This window comes from Cucurbita pepo, chromosome 17 (assembly GCF_057944985.1).
Source record: "Cucurbita pepo subsp. pepo isolate OVF chromosome 17, ASM5794498v1, whole genome shotgun sequence".
Taxonomy (NCBI): Eukaryota; Viridiplantae; Streptophyta; class Magnoliopsida; order Cucurbitales; family Cucurbitaceae; genus Cucurbita; species Cucurbita pepo.
The window spans coordinates 9,933,675-9,949,198 of NC_141814.1; the positions used below are offsets into that span (position 1 = coordinate 9,933,675).

The window sequence follows — 15,524 nt, forward strand, 5'->3', positions numbered from 1 at the left end:
TGCTTGTCGCTCGAGTGACCCGACTTTGATCCCCGACAATAACAAGTTTAATCTTGTTTTGACAATTTTAATCGGATTCAAAATTGGACTACTCTCTGTAACGGCGATGGATGAAATCTGGTGTGTTAACAAATATTATAATTTTTCGAAAGTCGTCGTTGTAGAGTGGTGAGTACTCCCGCGAGTTTGATCCCCCGCAGCGACGATTTTAATTTTCTTTTGGTTTGTTTTAATTGAATTCGAAATTCGGCAGTGGTGAACCGGATGATTTGGGTTTGTTCCCCAACAACGAAATTCGGAATTGGATTCCTTTTTCTCTCGTGTGTGTTAGCGAATAATATATTTTACAGAGGTCGATGCAATACAGTAGTGAGTATTCCGGCTTGTCACTCGAGACACCTGAGTTTGAACCCCGACAATAATAAGTTTAATTTTCTTTTGACAATTTTCACCGGATTTGAAACTGGATTGCTTGTTCCGAATCTTCGACTGATAAAATCTAGAGCGTTAACGACGGATCACTCTTTCTAAAGACGATTGGTAAAATCTGGAGCGTTAACAAACAATTTATCTTTTATGAGTCGTTGTAGTATAGTGGTGAGTATTCCTGCCTGTCACGCAGGTGACCCGGGTTCGATCCCCGGCAACGGCGCGCGATTTTCATTTTATTTTCCGTAGTTTTGACGGAATTCGAAATTGGACAGCGGTGAACCTGGGTTCGGTCCCCGGCAACGGCGATTTTAATTTTATTTCCGTAGTTTTGACGGAACTCGAAATTGGACAGCGGTGAACCTGTCATGCCGGCAGTTTGGGTTCGATCCCCAACAACGGTAGTTGGACGAAAGTCGGAACTGGATTGCTGTTCCTAGCCCAAAAAATGGTTTATGAAATCTCGTGTGTTAACAAATAATATGTGTTCAGAGGTCGTTGCAGTGGTACAGTGGTGAGTATTTCCGCTTGTCGCTCGAGTTATTATGTTCCAGAGGTCGTTGCAGTACAAGGGTGAGCATTCCTGCTTGTCGCTCGAGTGACCCGACTTTGATCCCCGACAATAACAAGTTTAATCTTGTTTTGACAATTTTAATCGGATTCAAAATTGGACTACTCTCTGTAACGGCGATGGATGAAATCTGGTGTGTTAACAAATATTATAATTTTTCGAAAGTCGTCGTTGTAGAGTGGTGAGTACTCCCGCGAGTTTGATCCCCCGCAGCGACGATTTTAATTTTCTTTTGGTTTGTTTTAATTGAATTCGAAATTCGGCAGTGGTGAACCGGATGATTTGGGTTTGTTCCCCAACAACGAAATTCGGAATTGGATTCCTTTTTCTCTCGTGTGTGTTAGCGAATAATATATTTTACAGAGGTCGATGCAATACAGTAGTGAGTATTCCGGCTTGTCACTCGAGACACCTGAGTTTGAACCCCGACAATAATAAGTTTAATTTTCTTTTGACAATTTTCACCGGATTTGAAACTGGATTGCTTGTTCCGAATCTTCGACTGATAAAATCTAGAGCGTTAACGACGGATCACTCTTTCTAAAGACGATTGGTAAAATCTGGAGCGTTAACAAACAATTTATCTTTTATGAGTCGTTGTAGTATAGTGGTGAGTATTCCTGCCTGTCACGCAGGTGACCCGGGTTCGATCCCCGGCAACGGCGCGCGATTTTCATTTTATTTTCCGTAGTTTTGACGGAATTCGAAATTGGACAGCGGTGAACCTGGGTTCGGTCCCCGGCAACGGCGATTTTAATTTTATTTCCGTAGTTTTGACGGAACTCGAAATTGGACAGCGGTGAACCTGTCATGCCGGCAGTTTGGGTTCGATCCCCAACAACGGTAGTTGGACGAAAGTCGGAACTGGATTGCTGTTCCTAGCCCAAAAAATGGTTTATGAAATCTCGTGTGTTAACAAATAATATGTGTTCAGAGGTCGTTGCAGTGGTACAGTGGTGAGTATTTCCGCTTGTCGCTCGAGTTATTATGTTCCAGAGGTCGTTGCAGTACAAGGGTGAGCATTCCTGCTTGTCGCTCGAGTGACCCGACTTTGATCCCCGACAATAACAAGTTTAATCTTGTTTTGACAATTTTAATCGGATTCAAAATTGGACTACTCTCTGTAACGGCGATGGATGAAATCTGGTGTGTTAACAAATATTATAATTTTTCGAAAGTCGTCGTTGTAGAGTGGTGAGTACTCCCGCGAGTTTGATCCCCCGCAGCGACGATTTTAATTTTCTTTTGGTTTGTTTTAATTGAATTCGAAATTCGGCAGTGGTGAACCGGATGATTTGGGTTTGTTCCCCAACAACGAAATTCGGAATTGGATTCCTTTTTCTCTCGTGTGTGTTAGCGAATAATATATTTTACAGAGGTCGATGCAATACAGTAGTGAGTATTCCGGCTTGTCACTCGAGACACCTGAGTTTGAACCCCGACAATAATAAGTTTAATTTTCTTTTGACAATTTTCACCGGATTTGAAACTGGATTGCTTGTTCCGAATCTTCGACTGATAAAATCTAGAGCGTTAACGACGGATCACTCTTTCTAAAGACGATTGGTAAAATCTGGAGCGTTAACAAACAATTTATCTTTTATGAGTCGTTGTAGTATAGTGGTGAGTATTCCTGCCTGTCACGCAGGTGACCCGGGTTCGATCCCCGGCAACGGCGCGCGATTTTCATTTTATTTTCCGTAGTTTTGACGGAGTTCGAAATTGGACAGCGGTGAACCTGGGTTCGGTCCTCGGCAACGGCGATTTTAATTTTATTTCCGTAGTTTTGACGGAACTCGAAATTGGACAGCGGTGAACCTGTCATGCCGGCAGTTTGGGTTCGATCCCCAACAACGGTAGTTGGACGAAAGTCGGAACTGGATTGCTGTTCCTAGCCCAAAAAATGGTTTATGAAATCTCGTGTGTTAACAAATAATATGTGTTCAGAGGTCGTTGCAGTGGTACAGTGGTGAGTATTTCCGCTTGTCGCTCGAGTTATTATGTTCCAGAGGTCGTTGCAGTACAAGGGTGAGCATTCCTGCTTGTCGCTCGAGTGACCCGACTTTGATCCCCGACAATAACAAGTTTAATCTTGTTTTGACAATTTTAATCGGATTCAAAATTGGACTACTCTCTGTAACGGCGATGGATGAAATCTGGTGTGTTAACAAATATTATAATTTTTCGAAAGTCGTCGTTGTAGAGTGGTGAGTACTCCCGCGAGTTTGATCCCCCGCAGCGACGATTTTAATTTTCTTTTGGTTTGTTTTAATTGAATTCGAAATTCGGCAGTGGTGAACCGGATGATTTGGGTTTGTTCCCCAACAACGAAATTCGGAATTGGATTCCTTTTTCTCTCGTGTGTGTTAGCGAATAATATATTTTACAGAGGTCGATGCAATACAGTAGTGAGTATTCCGGCTTGTCACTCGAGACACCTGAGTTTGAACCCCGACAATAATAAGTTTAATTTTCTTTTGACAATTTTCACCGGATTTGAAACTGGATTGCTTGTTCCGAATCTTCGACTGATAAAATCTAGAGCGTTAACGACGGATCACTCTTTCTAAAGACGATTGGTAAAATCTGGAGCGTTAACAAACAATTTATCTTTTATGAGTCGTTGTAGTATAGTGGTGAGTATTCCTGCCTGTCACGCAGGTGACCCGGGTTCGATCCCCGGCAACGGCGCGCGATTTTCATTTTATTTTCCGTAGTTTTGACGGAGTTCGAAATTGGACAGCGGTGAACCTGGGTTCGGTCCCCGGCAACGGCGATTTTAATTTTATTTCCGTAGTTTTGACGGAACTCGAAATTGGACAGCGGTGAACCTGTCATGCCGGCAGTTTGGGTTCGATCCCCAACAACGGTAGTTGGACGAAAGTCGGAACTGGATTGCTGTTCCTAGCCCAAAAAATGGTTTATGAAATCTCGTGTGTTAACAAATAATATGTGTTCAGAGGTCGTTGCAGTGGTACAGTGGTGAGTATTTCCGCTTGTCGCTCGAGTTATTATGTTCCAGAGGTCGTTGCAGTACAAGGGTGAGCATTCCTGCTTGTCGCTCGAGTGACCCGACTTTGATCCCCGACAATAACAAGTTTAATCTTGTTTTGACAATTTTAATCGGATTCAAAATTGGACTACTCTCTGTAACGGCGATGGATGAAATCTGGTGTGTTAACAAATATTATAATTTTTCGAAAGTCGTCGTTGTAGAGTGGTGAGTACTCCCGCGAGTTTGATCCCCCGCAGCGACGATTTTAATTTTCTTTTGGTTTGTTTTAATTGAATTCGAAATTCGGCAGTGGTGAACCGGATGATTTGGGTTTGTTCCCCAACAACGAAATTCGGAATTGGATTCCTTTTTCTCTCGTGTGTGTTAGCGAATAATATATTTTACAGAGGTCGATGCAATACAGTAGTGAGTATTCCGGCTTGTCACTCGAGACACCTGAGTTTGAACCCCGACAATAATAAGTTTAATTTTCTTTTGACAATTTTCACCGGATTTGAAACTGGATTGCTTGTTCCGAATCTTCGACTGATAAAATCTAGAGCGTTAACGACGGATCACTCTTTCTAAAGACGATTGGTAAAATCTGGAGCGTTAACAAACAATTTATCTTTTATGAGTCGTTGTAGTATAGTGGTGAGTATTCCTGCCTGTCACGCAGGTGACCCGGGTTCGATCCCCGGCAACGGCGCGCGATTTTCATTTTATTTTCCGTAGTTTTGACGGAATTCGAAATTGGACAGCGGTGAACCTGGGTTCGGTCCCCGGCAACGGCGATTTTAATTTTATTTCCGTAGTTTTGACGGAACTCGAAATTGGACAGCGGTGAACCTGTCATGCCGGCAGTTTGGGTTCGATCCCCAACAACGGTAGTTGGACGAAAGTCGGAACTGGATTGCTGTTCCTAGCCCAAAAAATGGTTTATGAAATCTCGTGTGTTAACAAATAATATGTGTTCAGAGGTCGTTGCAGTGGTACAGTGGTGAGTATTTCCGCTTGTCGCTCGAGTTATTATGTTCCAGAGGTCGTTGCAGTACAAGGGTGAGCATTCCTGCTTGTCGCTCGAGTGACCCGACTTTGATCCCCGACAATAACAAGTTTAATCTTGTTTTGACAATTTTAATCGGATTCAAAATTGGACTACTCTCTGTAACGGCGATGGATGAAATCTGGTGTGTTAACAAATATTATAATTTTTCGAAAGTCGTCGTTGTAGAGTGGTGAGTACTCCCGCGAGTTTGATCCCCCGCAGCGACGATTTTAATTTTCTTTTGGTTTGTTTTAATTGAATTCGAAATTCGGCAGTGGTGAACCGGATGATTTGGGTTTGTTCCCCAACAACGAAATTCGGAATTGGATTCCTTTTTCTCTCGTGTGTGTTAGCGAATAATATATTTTACAGAGGTCGATGCAATACAGTAGTGAGTATTCCGGCTTGTCACTCGAGACACCTGAGTTTGAACCCCGACAATAATAAGTTTAATTTTCTTTTGACAATTTTCACCGGATTTGAAACTGGATTGCTTGTTCCGAATCTTCGACTGATAAAATCTAGAGCGTTAACGACGGATCACTCTTTCTAAAGACGATTGGTAAAATCTGGAGCGTTAACAAACAATTTATCTTTTATGAGTCGTTGTAGTATAGTGGTGAGTATTCCTGCCTGTCACGCAGGTGACCCGGGTTCGATCCCCGGCAACGGCGCGCGATTTTCATTTTATTTTCCGTAGTTTTGACGGAGTTCGAAATTGGACAGCGGTGAACCTGGGTTCGGTCCCCGGCAACGGCGATTTTAATTTTATTTCCGTAGTTTTGACGGAACTCGAAATTGGACAGCGGTGAACCTGTCATGCCGGCAGTTTGGGTTCGATCCCCAACAACGGTAGTTGGACGAAAGTCGGAACTGGATTGCTGTTCCTAGCCCAAAAAATGGTTTATGAAATCTCGTGTGTTAACAAATAATATGTGTTCAGAGGTCGTTGCAGTGGTACAGTGGTGAGTATTTCCGCTTGTCGCTCGAGTTATTATGTTCCAGAGGTCGTTGCAGTACAAGGGTGAGCATTCCTGCTTGTCGCTCGAGTGACCCGACTTTGATCCCCGACAATAACAAGTTTAATCTTGTTTTGACAATTTTAATCGGATTCAAAATTGGACTACTCTCTGTAACGGCGATGGATGAAATCTGGTGTGTTAACAAATATTATAATTTTTCGAAAGTCGTCGTTGTAGAGTGGTGAGTACTCCCGCGAGTTTGATCCCCCGCAGCGACGATTTTAATTTTCTTTTGGTTTGTTTTAATTGAATTCGAAATTCGGCAGTGGTGAACCGGATGATTTGGGTTTGTTCCCCAACAACGAAATTCGGAATTGGATTCCTTTTTCTCTCGTGTGTGTTAGCGAATAATATATTTTACAGAGGTCGATGCAATACAGTAGTGAGTATTCCGGCTTGTCACTCGAGACACCTGAGTTTGAACCCCGACAATAATAAGTTTAATTTTCTTTTGACAATTTTCACCGGATTTGAAACTGGATTGCTTGTTCCGAATCTTCGACTGATAAAATCTAGAGCGTTAACGACGGATCACTCTTTCTAAAGACGATTGGTAAAATCTGGAGCGTTAACAAACAATTTATCTTTTATGAGTCGTTGTAGTATAGTGGTGAGTATTCCTGCCTGTCACGCAGGTGACCCGGGTTCGATCCCCGGCAACGGCGCGCGATTTTCATTTTATTTTCCGTAGTTTTGACGGAGTTCGAAATTGGACAGCGGTGAACCTGGGTTCGGTCCCCGGCAACGGCGATTTTAATTTTATTTCCGTAGTTTTGACGGAACTCGAAATTGGACAGCGGTGAACCTGTCATGCCGGCAGTTTGGGTTCGATCCCCAACAACGGTAGTTGGACGAAAGTCGGAACTGGATTGCTGTTCCTAGCCCAAAAAATGGTTTATGAAATCTCGTGTGTTAACAAATAATATGTGTTCAGAGGTCGTTGCAGTGGTACAGTGGTGAGTATTTCCGCTTGTCGCTCGAGTTATTATGTTCCAGAGGTCGTTGCAGTACAAGGGTGAGCATTCCTGCTTGTCGCTCGAGTGACCCGACTTTGATCCCCGACAATAACAAGTTTAATCTTGTTTTGACAATTTTAATCGGATTCAAAATTGGACTACTCTCTGTAACGGCGATGGATGAAATCTGGTGTGTTAACAAATATTATAATTTTTCGAAAGTCGTCGTTGTAGAGTGGTGAGTACTCCCGCGAGTTTGATCCCCCGCAGCGACGATTTTAATTTTCTTTTGGTTTGTTTTAATTGAATTCGAAATTCGGCAGTGGTGAACCGGATGATTTGGGTTTGTTCCCCAACAACGAAATTCGGAATTGGATTCCTTTTTCTCTCGTGTGTGTTAGCGAATAATATATTTTACAGAGGTCGATGCAATACAGTAGTGAGTATTCCGGCTTGTCACTCGAGACACCTGAGTTTGAACCCCGACAATAATAAGTTTAATTTTCTTTTGACAATTTTCACCGGATTTGAAACTGGATTGCTTGTTCCGAATCTTCGACTGATAAAATCTAGAGCGTTAACGACGGATCACTCTTTCTAAAGACGATTGGTAAAATCTGGAGCGTTAACAAACAATTTATCTTTTATGAGTCGTTGTAGTATAGTGGTGAGTATTCCTGCCTGTCACGCAGGTGACCCGGGTTCGATCCCCGGCAACGGCGCGCGATTTTCATTTTATTTTCCGTAGTTTTGACGGAGTTCGAAATTGGACAGCGGTGAACCTGGGTTCGGTCCCCGGCAACGGCGATTTTAATTTTATTTCCGTAGTTTTGACGGAACTCGAAATTGGACAGCGGTGAACCTTTTCATGCCGGCAGTTTGGGTTCGATCCCCAACAACGGTAGTTGGACGAAAGTCGGAACTGGATTGCTGTTCCTAGCCCAAAAAATGGTTTATGAAATCTCGTGTGTTAACAAATAATATGTGTTCAGAGGTCGTTGCAGTGGTACAGTGGTGAGTATTTCCGCTTGTCGCTCGAGTTATTATGTTCCAGAGGTCGTTGCAGTACAAGGGTGAGCATTCCTGCTTGTCGCTCGAGTGACCCGACTTTGATCCCCGACAATAACAAGTTTAATCTTGTTTTGACAATTTTAATCGGATTCAAAATTGGACTACTCTCTGTAACGGCGATGGATGAAATCTGGTGTGTTAACAAATATTATAATTTTTCGAAAGTCGTCGTTGTAGAGTGGTGAGTACTCCCGCGAGTTTGATCCCCCGCAGCGACGATTTTAATTTTCTTTTGGTTTGTTTTAATTGAATTCGAAATTCGGCAGTGGTGAACCGGATGATTTGGGTTTGTTCCCCAACAACGAAATTCGGAATTGGATTCCTTTTTCTCTCGTGTGTGTTAGCGAATAATATATTTTACAGAGGTCGATGCAATACAGTAGTGAGTATTCCGGCTTGTCACTCGAGACACCTGAGTTTGAACCCCGACAATAATAAGTTTAATTTTCTTTTGACAATTTTCACCGGATTTGAAACTGGATTGCTTGTTCCGAATCTTCGACTGATAAAATCTAGAGCGTTAACGACGGATCACTCTTTCTAAAGACGATTGGTAAAATCTGGAGCGTTAACAAACAATTTATCTTTTATGAGTCGTTGTAGTATAGTGGTGAGTATTCCTGCCTGTCACGCAGGTGACCCGGGTTCGATCCCCGGCAACGGCGCGCGATTTTCATTTTATTTTCCGTAGTTTTGACGGAGTTCGAAATTGGACAGCGGTGAACCTGGGTTCGGTCCCCGGCAACGGCGATTTTAATTTTATTTCCGTAGTTTTGACGGAACTCGAAATTGGACAGCGGTGAACCTGTCATGCCGGCAGTTTGGGTTCGATCCCCAACAACGGTAGTTGGACGAAAGTCGGAACTGGATTGCTGTTCCTAGCCCAAAAAATGGTTTATGAAATCTCGTGTGTTAACAAATAATATGTGTTCAGAGGTCGTTGCAGTGGTACAGTGGTGAGTATTTCCGCTTGTCGCTCGAGTTATTATGTTCCAGAGGTCGTTGCAGTACAAGGGTGAGCATTCCTGCTTGTCACTCGAGTGACCCGACTTTGATCCCCGACAATAACAAGTTTAATCTTGTTTTGACAATTTTAATCGGATTCAAAATTGGACTACTCTCTGTAACGGCGATGGATGAAATCTGGTGTGTTAACAAATATTATAATTTTTCGAAAGTCGTCGTTGTAGAGTGGTGAGTACTCCCGCGAGTTTGATCCCCCGCAGCGACGATTTTAATTTTCTTTTGGTTTGTTTTAATTGAATTCGAAATTCGGCAGTGGTGAACCGGATGATTTGGGTTTGTTCCCCAACAACGAAATTCGGAATTGGATTCCTTTTTCTCTCGTGTGTGTTAGCGAATAATATATTTTACAGAGGTCGATGCAATACAGTAGTGAGTATTCCGGCTTGTCACTCGAGACACCTGAGTTTGAACCCCGACAATAATAAGTTTAATTTTCTTTTGACAATTTTCACCGGATTTGAAACTGGATTGCTTGTTCCGAATCTTCGACTGATAAAATCTAGAGCGTTAACGACGGATCACTCTTTCTAAAGACGATTGGTAAAATCTGGAGCGTTAACAAACAATTTATCTTTTATGAGTCGTTGTAGTATAGTGGTGAGTATTCCTGCCTGTCACGCAGGTGACCCGGGTTCGATCCCCGGCAACGGCGCGCGATTTTCATTTTATTTTCCGTAGTTTTGACGGAGTTCGAAATTGGACAGCGGTGAACCTGGGTTCGGTCCCCGGCAACGGCGATTTTAATTTTATTTCCGTAGTTTTGACGGAACTCGAAATTGGACAGCGGTGAACCTTTTCATGCCGGCAGTTTGGGTTCGATCCCCAACAACGGTAGTTGGACGAAAGTCGGAACTGGATTGCTGTTCCTAGCCCAAAAAATGGTTTATGAAATCTCGTGTGTTAACAAATAATATGTGTTCAGAGGTCGTTGCAGTGGTACAGTGGTGAGTATTTCCGCTTGTCGCTCGAGTTATTATGTTCCAGAGGTCGTTGCAGTACAAGGGTGAGCATTCCTGCTTGTCGCTCGAGTGACCCGACTTTGATCCCCGACAATAACAAGTTTAATCTTGTTTTGACAATTTTAATCGGATTCAAAATTGGACTACTCTCTGTAACGGCGATGGATGAAATCTGGTGTGTTAACAAATATTATAATTTTTCGAAAGTCGTCGTTGTAGAGTGGTGAGTACTCCCGCGAGTTTGATCCCCCGCAGCGACGATTTTAATTTTCTTTTGGTTTGTTTTAATTGAATTCGAAATTCGGCAGTGGTGAACCGGATGATTTGGGTTTGTTCCCCAACAACGAAATTCGGAATTGGATTCCTTTTTCTCTCGTGTGTGTTAGCGAATAATATATTTTACAGAGGTCGATGCAATACAGTAGTGAGTATTCCGGCTTGTCACTCGAGACACCTGAGTTTGAACCCCGACAATAATAAGTTTAATTTTCTTTTGACAATTTTCACCGGATTTGAAACTGGATTGCTTGTTCCGAATCTTCGACTGATAAAATCTAGAGCGTTAACGACGGATCACTCTTTCTAAAGACGATTGGTAAAATCTGGAGCGTTAACAAACAATTTATCTTTTATGAGTCGTTGTAGTATAGTGGTGAGTATTCCTGCCTGTCACGCAGGTGACCCGGGTTCGATCCCCGGCAACGGCGCGCGATTTTCATTTTATTTTCCGTAGTTTTGACGGAGTTCGAAATTGGACAGCGGTGAACCTGGGTTCGGTCCCCGGCAACGGCGATTTTAATTTTATTTCCGTAGTTTTGACGGAACTCGAAATTGGACAGCGGTGAACCTTTTCATGCCGGCAGTTTGGGTTCGATCCCCAACAACGGTAGTTGGACGAAAGTCGGAACTGGATTGCTGTTCCTAGCCCAAAAAATGGTTTATGAAATCTCGTGTGTTAACAAATAATATGTGTTCAGAGGTCGTTGCAGTGGTACAGTGGTGAGTATTTCCGCTTGTCGCTCGAGTTATTATGTTCCAGAGGTCGTTGCAGTACAAGGGTGAGCATTCCTGCTTGTCGCTCGAGTGACCCGACTTTGATCCCCGACAATAACAAGTTTAATCTTGTTTTGACAATTTTAATCGGATTCAAAATTGGACTACTCTCTGTAACGGCGATGGATGAAATCTGGTGTGTTAACAAATATTATAATTTTTCGAAAGTCGTCGTTGTAGAGTGGTGAGTACTCCCGCGAGTTTGATCCCCCGCAGCGACGATTTTAATTTTCTTTTGGTTTGTTTTAATTGAATTCGAAATTCGGCAGTGGTGAACCGGATGATTTGGGTTTGTTCCCCAACAACGAAATTCGGAATTGGATTCCTTTTTCTCTCGTGTGTGTTAGCGAATAATATATTTTACAGAGGTCGATGCAATACAGTAGTGAGTATTCCGGCTTGTCACTCGAGACACCTGAGTTTGAACCCCGACAATAATAAGTTTAATTTTCTTTTGACAATTTTCACCGGATTTGAAACTGGATTGCTTGTTCCGAATCTTCGACTGATAAAATCTAGAGCGTTAACGACGGATCACTCTTTCTAAAGACGATTGGTAAAATCTGGAGCGTTAACAAACAATTTATCTTTTATGAGTCGTTGTAGTATAGTGGTGAGTATTCCTGCCTGTCACGCAGGTGACCCGGGTTCGATCCCCGGCAACGGCGCGCGATTTTCATTTTATTTTCCGTAGTTTTGACGGAGTTCGAAATTGGACAGCGGTGAACCTGGGTTCGGTCCCCGGCAACGGCGATTTTAATTTTATTTCCGTAGTTTTGACGGAACTCGAAATTGGACAGCGGTGAACCTGTCATGCCGGCAGTTTGGGTTCGATCCCCAACAACGGTAGTTGGACGAAAGTCGGAACTGGATTGCTGTTCCTAGCCCAAAAAATGGTTTATGAAATCTCGTGTGTTAACAAATAATATGTGTTCAGAGGTCGTTGCAGTGGTACAGTGGTGAGTATTTCCGCTTGTCGCTCGAGTTATTATGTTCCAGAGGTCGTTGCAGTACAAGGGTGAGCATTCCTGCTTGTCGCTCGAGTGACCCGACTTTGATCCCCGACAATAACAAGTTTAATCTTGTTTTGACAATTTTAATCGGATTCAAAATTGGACTACTCTCTGTAACGGCGATGGATGAAATCTGGTGTGTTAACAAATATTATAATTTTTCGAAAGTCGTCGTTGTAGAGTGGTGAGTACTCCCGCGAGTTTGATCCCCCGCAGCGACGATTTTAATTTTCTTTTGGTTTGTTTTAATTGAATTCGAAATTCGGCAGTGGTGAACCGGATGATTTGGGTTTGTTCCCCAACAACGAAATTCGGAATTGGATTCCTTTTTCTCTCGTGTGTGTTAGCGAATAATATATTTTACAGAGGTCGATGCAATACAGTAGTGAGTATTCCGGCTTGTCACTCGAGACACCTGAGTTTGAACCCCGACAATAATAAGTTTAATTTTCTTTTGACAATTTTCACCGGATTTGAAACTGGATTGCTTGTTCCGAATCTTCGACTGATAAAATCTAGAGCGTTAACGACGGATCACTCTTTCTAAAGACGATTGGTAAAATCTGGAGCGTTAACAAACAATTTATCTTTTATGAGTCGTTGTAGTATAGTGGTGAGTATTCCTGCCTGTCACGCAGGTGACCCGGGTTCGATCCCCGGCAACGGCGCGCGATTTTCATTTTATTTTCCGTAGTTTTGACGGAGTTCGAAATTGGACAGCGGTGAACCTGGGTTCGGTCCCCGGCAACGGCGATTTTAATTTTATTTCCGTAGTTTTGACGGAACTCGAAATTGGACAGCGGTGAACCTGTCATGCCGGCAGTTTGGGTTCGATCCCCAACAACGGTAGTTGGACGAAAGTCGGAACTGGATTGCTGTTCCTAGCCCAAAAAATGGTTTATGAAATCTCGTGTGTTAACAAATAATATGTGTTCAGAGGTCGTTGCAGTGGTACAGTGGTGAGTATTTCCGCTTGTCGCTCGAGTTATTATGTTCCAGAGGTCGTTGCAGTACAAGGGTGAGCATTCCTGCTTGTCGCTCGAGTGACCCGACTTTGATCCCCGACAATAACAAGTTTAATCTTGTTTTGACAATTTTAATCGGATTCAAAATTGGACTACTCTCTGTAACGGCGATGGATGAAATCTGGTGTGTTAACAAATATTATAATTTTTCGAAAGTCGTCGTTGTAGAGTGGTGAGTACTCCCGCGAGTTTGATCCCCCGCAGCGACGATTTTAATTTTCTTTTGGTTTGTTTTAATTGAATTCGAAATTCGGCAGTGGTGAACCGGATGATTTGGGTTTGTTCCCCAACAACGAAATTCGGAATTGGATTCCTTTTTCTCTCGTGTGTGTTAGCGAATAATATATTTTACAGAGGTCGATGCAATACAGTAGTGAGTATTCCGGCTTGTCACTCGAGACACCTGAGTTTGAACCCCGACAATAATAAGTTTAATTTTCTTTTGACAATTTTCACCGGATTTGAAACTGGATTGCTTGTTCCGAATCTTCGACTGATAAAATCTAGAGCGTTAACGACGGATCACTCTTTCTAAAGACGATTGGTAAAATCTGGAGCGTTAACAAACAATTTATCTTTTATGAGTCGTTGTAGTATAGTGGTGAGTATTCCTGCCTGTCACGCAGGTGACCCGGGTTCGATCCCCGGCAACGGCGCGCGATTTTCATTTTATTTTCCGTAGTTTTGACGGAGTTCGAAATTGGACAGCGGTGAACCTGGGTTCGGTCCCCGGCAACGGCGATTTTAATTTTATTTCCGTAGTTTTGACGGAACTCGAAATTGGACAGCGGTGAACCTGTCATGCCGGCAGTTTGGGTTCGATCCCCAACAACGGTAGTTGGACGAAAGTCGGAACTGGATTGCTGTTCCTAGCCCAAAAAATGGTTTATGAAATCTCGTGTGTTAACAAATAATATGTGTTCAGAGGTCGTTGCAGTGGTACAGTGGTGAGTATTTCCGCTTGTCGCTCGAGTTATTATGTTCCAGAGGTCGTTGCAGTACAAGGGTGAGCATTCCTGCTTGTCGCTCGAGTGACCCGACTTTGATCCCCGACAATAACAAGTTTAATCTTGTTTTGACAATTTTAATCGGATTCAAAATTGGACTACTCTCTGTAACGGCGATGGATGAAATCTGGTGTGTTAACAAATATTATAATTTTTCGAAAGTCGTCGTTGTAGAGTGGTGAGTACTCCCGCGAGTTTGATCCCCCGCAGCGACGATTTTAATTTTCTTTTGGTTTGTTTTAATTGAATTCGAAATTCGGCAGTGGTGAACCGGATGATTTGGGTTTGTTCCCCAACAACGAAATTCGGAATTGGATTCCTTTTTCTCTCGTGTGTGTTAGCGAATAATATATTTTACAGAGGTCGATGCAATACAGTAGTGAGTATTCCGGCTTGTCACTCGAGACACCTGAGTTTGAACCCCGACAATAATAAGTTTAATTTTCTTTTGACAATTTTCACCGGATTTGAAACTGGATTGCTTGTTCCGAATCTTCGACTGATAAAATCTAGAGCGTTAACGACGGATCACTCTTTCTAAAGACGATTGGTAAAATCTGGAGCGTTAACAAACAATTTATCTTTTATGAGTCGTTGTAGTATAGTGGTGAGTATTCCTGCCTGTCACGCAGGTGACCCGGGTTCGATCCCCGGCAACGGCGCGCGATTTTCATTTTATTTTCCGTAGTTTTGACGGAGTTCGAAATTGGACAGCGGTGAACCTGGGTTCGGTCCCCGGCAACGGCGATTTTAATTTTATTTCCGTAGTTTTGACGGAACTCGAAATTGGACAGCGGTGAACCTGTCATGCCGGCAGTTTGGGTTCGATCCCCAACAACGGTAGTTGGACGAAAGTCGGAACTGGATTGCTGTTCCTAGCCCAAAAAATGGTTTATGAAATCTCGTGTGTTAACAAATAATATGTGTTCAGAGGTCGTTGCAGTGGTACAGTGGTGAGTATTTCCGCTTGTCGCTCGAGTTATTATGTTCCAGAGGTCGTTGCAGTACAAGGGTGAGCATTCCTGCTTGTCGCTCGAGTGACCCGACTTTGATCCCCGACAATAACAAGTTTAATCTTGTTTTGACAATTTTAATCGGATTCAAAATTGGACTACTCTCTGTAACGGCGATGGATGAAATCTGGTGTGTTAACAAATATTATAATTTTTCGAAAGTCGTCGTTGTAGAGTGGTGAGTACTCCCGCGAGTTTGATCCCCCGCAGCGACGATTTTAATTTTCTTTTGGTTTGTTTTAATTGAATTCGAAATTCGGCAGTGGTGAACCGGATGATTTGGGTTTGTTCCCCAACAACGAAATTCGGAATTGGATTCCTTTTTCTCTCGTGTGT

General features: G+C 42.8%; 15 non-coding genes across 15 annotated transcripts; all 15 read left to right on the forward strand.

The window, feature by feature from the left end:
• Positions 1–580: 580 nt before the first annotated feature.
• Positions 581–652, forward strand: TRNAD-GUC (transfer RNA aspartic acid (anticodon GUC)). Its single transcript has one exon. It is a non-coding gene; the product is annotated as a tRNA-Asp (tRNA).
• Positions 653–1,593: 941 nt separating this feature from the next.
• On the forward strand, positions 1,594–1,665 carry TRNAD-GUC (transfer RNA aspartic acid (anticodon GUC)). The gene has a single exon. It is a non-coding gene; the product is annotated as a tRNA-Asp (tRNA).
• Positions 1,666–2,606: 941 nt separating this feature from the next.
• TRNAD-GUC (transfer RNA aspartic acid (anticodon GUC)) lies at positions 2,607–2,678 on the forward strand. The gene has a single exon. It is a non-coding gene; the product is annotated as a tRNA-Asp (tRNA).
• A 941-nt stretch (positions 2,679–3,619) lies between these two features.
• On the forward strand, positions 3,620–3,691 carry TRNAD-GUC (transfer RNA aspartic acid (anticodon GUC)). Its single transcript has one exon. It is a non-coding gene; the product is annotated as a tRNA-Asp (tRNA).
• Positions 3,692–4,632: 941 nt separating this feature from the next.
• TRNAD-GUC (transfer RNA aspartic acid (anticodon GUC)) lies at positions 4,633–4,704 on the forward strand. Its single transcript has one exon. It is a non-coding gene; the product is annotated as a tRNA-Asp (tRNA).
• A 941-nt stretch (positions 4,705–5,645) lies between these two features.
• Positions 5,646–5,717, forward strand: TRNAD-GUC (transfer RNA aspartic acid (anticodon GUC)). Its single transcript has one exon. It is a non-coding gene; the product is annotated as a tRNA-Asp (tRNA).
• Positions 5,718–6,658: 941 nt separating this feature from the next.
• On the forward strand, positions 6,659–6,730 carry TRNAD-GUC (transfer RNA aspartic acid (anticodon GUC)). The gene has a single exon. It is a non-coding gene; the product is annotated as a tRNA-Asp (tRNA).
• Positions 6,731–7,671: 941 nt separating this feature from the next.
• Positions 7,672–7,743, forward strand: TRNAD-GUC (transfer RNA aspartic acid (anticodon GUC)). Its single transcript has one exon. It is a non-coding gene; the product is annotated as a tRNA-Asp (tRNA).
• A 942-nt stretch (positions 7,744–8,685) lies between these two features.
• TRNAD-GUC (transfer RNA aspartic acid (anticodon GUC)) lies at positions 8,686–8,757 on the forward strand. Its single transcript has one exon. It is a non-coding gene; the product is annotated as a tRNA-Asp (tRNA).
• Positions 8,758–9,698: 941 nt separating this feature from the next.
• On the forward strand, positions 9,699–9,770 carry TRNAD-GUC (transfer RNA aspartic acid (anticodon GUC)). The gene has a single exon. It is a non-coding gene; the product is annotated as a tRNA-Asp (tRNA).
• Positions 9,771–10,712: 942 nt separating this feature from the next.
• Positions 10,713–10,784, forward strand: TRNAD-GUC (transfer RNA aspartic acid (anticodon GUC)). The gene has a single exon. It is a non-coding gene; the product is annotated as a tRNA-Asp (tRNA).
• A 942-nt stretch (positions 10,785–11,726) lies between these two features.
• Positions 11,727–11,798, forward strand: TRNAD-GUC (transfer RNA aspartic acid (anticodon GUC)). The gene has a single exon. It is a non-coding gene; the product is annotated as a tRNA-Asp (tRNA).
• Positions 11,799–12,739: 941 nt separating this feature from the next.
• TRNAD-GUC (transfer RNA aspartic acid (anticodon GUC)) lies at positions 12,740–12,811 on the forward strand. The gene has a single exon. It is a non-coding gene; the product is annotated as a tRNA-Asp (tRNA).
• A 941-nt stretch (positions 12,812–13,752) lies between these two features.
• TRNAD-GUC (transfer RNA aspartic acid (anticodon GUC)) lies at positions 13,753–13,824 on the forward strand. The gene has a single exon. It is a non-coding gene; the product is annotated as a tRNA-Asp (tRNA).
• A 941-nt stretch (positions 13,825–14,765) lies between these two features.
• On the forward strand, positions 14,766–14,837 carry TRNAD-GUC (transfer RNA aspartic acid (anticodon GUC)). The gene has a single exon. It is a non-coding gene; the product is annotated as a tRNA-Asp (tRNA).
• The last annotated feature ends 687 nt before the right edge of the window (positions 14,838–15,524 follow it).